Raw genomic sequence first — 4,685 nt, 5'->3', positions numbered from 1 at the left:
TTAAATAATCCACTTTAAGAATAACTACATTTCCAGGAAATGAATATTTGTTATTTCTCTGACATTTCTTGAATTAAATACCCATTAAAAAGAAAAGCAAGACAAATATATACTTTTAAAAAGATTTATTCTTTTGAATGTTAGATATTTTTTTTGCATAACTTTTAATTTTTTTTTACATACATTCATAATATGTACCAATCCAACAATCAATACAAACACCTTAAGCTGTGAGCAAATATCAGTTCATAAGAAAAACGTATTGCTAGGCTAATGACTCCAGACACTCCAGTTTTGATGACCATAGTTCGAGTCTTGGAAACCCTGGAAATTCACTGAAAAAGAATTAACGAATTTTTTTCAGACCTGGAAAAGTCATGGAAAAATGTCCTAGACAAAGAGAAAGTAATATTAACTAAAGCAGCATTAGAAATCTTAAGTAATTTAACAGAATAGCACACAAAAGCTATTAAAAGTGGAAAATTCAATTTATCCCTAAATCAAATCTGAACTTTGAAATCTCATTGCATTCACTTATATCGCAGCCGCTTGCCTTTTTTTTGCGATGTGATTTTACTGCTTGGGCATCACTTATTTTGAATTCACTCATTTTCAACACCTCTTATGATTCATATTCCGTAGTAGCGAAATTTCTCGTTCTTAGTTTTGCCACGCCCACTCAAAAAAAGTGATTTAATTGCATCCGAGTTCGACTCCATCACTCGTAAGAACTTTATTATTAAATTTATCAGAGTTTATCTTAATTTGTTGAAGGTTTTAGAAAATAAAGATCTTTAGTCAGGCAATAGAATACAGTAAAAGAGGAATTCTTATACTCTAAAACAGTAGTGCCCAACATATGGCCCTCAAAATAATCCATGCTACCCACTGCTACGTTCAATGTCAGGAATCAAACATGTTTTGAAATTTCTGAACTTATTAATCAATATGCATTTGAAAATGTTCAAATAAGTAAACAAAACAAGTATACTTTTGAATCAGAAGATTGATTCATTACTGAATTTTTTTTCAAAAAAAGATTTGGTTTAGAAACATAAAAAACTAAACTATGTGGCTTTACTATAAAGAACCAAAATACTATCAAGTTATGTGGATGATTAAATGTACTGTTGACACTAAGGCAACTTTTGAGGCAAATTTATTGGAACTTAGTGATGACTCATTCAATCTTTGTCTCATTCATTATCATTCTGCCAGTTTACAAAAAAACATCAGACATTTAAGCATCATACTTGTTTCACTGCATTTGTACTTCACTTAAATTTATATGATGAAGACAAATAAGAATAGTCTGGTTTTTTAAGTGTACAATTATAATTTTTCCATTATGAGTAAGTGCTTCTATGAGGCTGTGGCATTCATGTAGACGTTTTGCTAATGCTCATTTCCAAAAATTAACAAATTTGAGATTAAATAGTGCTATTCTCTTCATATAACAAGGTCATGAACAAGTCATGTAATTTTTTCATCTAAATAGAGTATGAACACTGGATGACCTAGGAAAAAATGCTGCACACAAATCCTTTTTGAGTATGAAAGGTTTAAAACAGAGGTTTGACACTCCATTCTGTGAGAAAAACTGTTTTCTCTACTGCATTAAACAATAAGTAGGCAGACTGTAGTATAGAACATTAATAATCCCATCACAGAAAAATAAATAAAAAAAGGTGAAGTAAAAAAGAAATAATTAAAGCTGAAGTAATAATGTGGTGACAAAACATTTATATTTAAAAAAAAATTATCTTTAACATAAAATATGCAAAAGTTTAGCAGAACAATAGTTATGACTAATCTGATGTTTTCTAAATAAAATTTACATAAAATATGAATGACAGTTTACCATGAAATAATTTGTGTCTTTATGATAGACATTCGTTAAGTCATTTAAATTAATTCTTTCATTAAAAAAGGAATGAAGCTGTGGCATGGCAAGCGTACCTAGGACAGGGTGTAATTTTTAAAGAACAAATGTAGCTCTGTAATCATTACAACAAAATTTAATGTGTTAATAGTCTGCATTCCATTTGATATTCATCACTTTTTACTTTCGTCTGAAATGTGTATATTTCTTAGTATTATTTAATTTAATTACTGAATGCGCTATTTATTGTGTGGTCAACAAAAGAAATTAGATAGAACAGAGAATGTTTTTGGATGGGGAAAAAAGTTTTTTCTCACCCGTTGATGGCGAAATATATATATATAATTTTTTTTTTGTATCAACAATTCTTACTTATTCATTTCTAATTTATTCAAAAAATTTCTCAGCAAGAATCTTTGCGAAAACCGATGAATATTATTTGATTGTCCCGGGAAATTATTTGATTAAGTGGGGATGGTTAACATTGTGTTAATGGGGAAATATTTTTGTTCTGGGAGGTTTTTATTTGTTATCCCATTAAACGTGGCTGACAGTATTTCAATTTTTTGAATGAAGTTATTTTTTCGGTTTCCTCACGTGATAGTTCTCGTGCAGGATACATATTTATGATTACTTAGTAGTAATGTATGTAAAAGGTAATAAATATGTCAGGTTCTTGAATGATCCAACAGACTAACTAAATATATTTTTAATTCTTACTGTCTAAAATTATTTAAATGATTATGCATAAATATTAACATAACAAAACTGAATTATACCTTATATTTCTGGTCCAATTTTCTCCTGCTTCTCATCTTTTGAGAATCTGAGCCATCACGCCCACTGAAGTGATTGCAAAACGTGAACAAAAAAATTCAGGGTTCTAAAAGAAAAAAGGAATATATCAAAAGATAAACACATAACATACATGTATATATAATATATGTATAAATATACATAAACACAACTAAGCAGATAAAATGTTCTCATCAAAATATTCAAAAATCATCAGATTTATAAGTAAATAACACATTTCAATTAAGCAATTTTCAGCATATATTCTTAGAAATCATGTTTGAATGATATTGAAAAATGAGTGTCGGCTAAAAGCAAGCACTGAAGGTATTACACACCTAAACAAAATACTTGGAATTTTGATAGTAAAAGTCACAGTGTAGAACAGCTTAAAGACCAAAACTTTTCCTAGACTACCTTGGAATTCCATTGTTTTCTGATGCAAGATGCAGATTTGCCCTTTCTCTTACCTTGCCTCCTTTGGGTATTGTCACCATCATATAACTTTCTTGAAGAAAAATATTTTTTACAAAAATTTGTTGCTTTTGACGACATAGTTTTAAAGTTTAAACTATGTCTAGAAAATCTTTGCATCACAGCTCAAAATGTTCTGTTTGAAATGCTTTAGACATTTAGACAAAATTTTTTTAAATGTAAAGCTATGAAAAAAATTTTAAGAAAAAATTAATAAAAGCAGAAAATAACACCAACACTACATAACAAATGACATTATAGGTGGATATAGGTTCAGCAAATGTGGACAAACGTCTAAATCTGAAGAACAAAAAACGGTATATGAAATGTATGAAATACATATATGTATTTTGTAACTTTAGTTTAAATCTTTTACCTATGCAAATGGTTAGTAATCCAAGAAAAACCTGCAGAAAATTAAGGCTAATAAGTTCTAGGAAGAAATTAATATTTGCAGAATAAACAGAATCGTCAAACGATATAACGTATGCTATCGGTGCGACGAATTGTAAACAAGCATTCATTTTATTTTCAAAAAAAAGGAAAAAAAAACACATAAAATTAAAGAAATGCCGCTTATTTGGTGACTTTAACTCATTTAATCTCAATGTAACTTGTTTTTAATGAGAGAAAAATGTGTAACGCATTTGTTTAGAGTTTAAAATAGTAGCAACACAACGTAGAAAAGGGTGGTTCATTCAGTGATTATAAACAAAATTTTATGATATACGCCTTGCATAAAATGCTTTAACAGACTATAAAATGTCATAAAAAGCTTCATAACTGAGTTGAAATAAGCAGAATTTTTTTAACAAGAGGCAAAATTAACAACAACACTTCACCTCAACGAATGTAAACAAACATTTATGTTATTCTGAAAAATCGAAGAAAAAACCAATAAATTTCATGAAATACGGATTTTTTGGTGACTTTTACTCATCTAATATGAAAATAGTTTCATCAATTCAAGTAGTTTTCGATGGAAGGAAAATGTACGACTATATAATAACACCACTTGCAGAATGGTGGCTCAATGGTTCACTATGCGAACGTAAACAAAACTTTATCTATCTCTCAAATAAAATCTGTATTTAAAATGAACATAAGACTGATTGCATTTGATGCTTCGACTTACCTGGTATTGAAATAAGTGCTTTTGAAACCGAAGAAGTAGATAAAACCTTTCCTAATTTCCCAAATATTATACCTCACTCAGCATTCTCGTAGGATTAACATGGTAAAGTAGAGCTGGCATGTAAGGGAGTGACGTCACACGCATACACTTCATTTCCGGTTAAACGGTAGACGTCACGCCAGCATGGTAGCCAATCAGGGAAAAGCCCTTCGCGAAAGCTCTAGGATGTGGATTTATGCGTGATCAACCAACTGGTAGCTACCGGTAGAGGTTGTCGAACGTAAGTTTGCGAAAAAAAAAAAACCTAACGAAATTTTATAAAATTAAATACAGTGAAATATATGATTCTAAAACTCGTTTAAAACATTCTCATTTCTCTTTTATTAAGTGTAACCAGCA

General features: G+C 29.7%; 1 long non-coding RNA gene across 2 annotated transcripts; it reads right to left on the bottom strand.

Moving 5' to 3' along the window:
- Nucleotides 1-208: 208 nt before the first annotated feature.
- LOC129233986 (uncharacterized) lies at nt 209-4,408 on the bottom strand. 2 transcript variants are annotated; one of them, XR_008581511.1, is made up of 3 exons: nt 4,287-4,408; nt 2,662-2,765; nt 209-335 (listed from the first exon to the last, which is right to left on the bottom strand). It is a non-coding gene; the product is annotated as an uncharacterized LOC129233986 (long non-coding RNA). The 2 variants fall into 2 exon arrangements; XR_008581509.1 differs by having other exon boundaries at nt 241-390.
- Nucleotides 4,409-4,685: the final 277 nt, after the last annotated feature.

Source organism: Uloborus diversus, unplaced genomic scaffold (assembly GCF_026930045.1).
Source record: "Uloborus diversus isolate 005 unplaced genomic scaffold, Udiv.v.3.1 scaffold_875, whole genome shotgun sequence".
Lineage (NCBI taxonomy): Eukaryota > Metazoa > Arthropoda > Arachnida > Araneae > Uloboridae > Uloborus > Uloborus diversus.
This window is presented reverse-complemented; position numbering and strand designations above follow the sequence as displayed.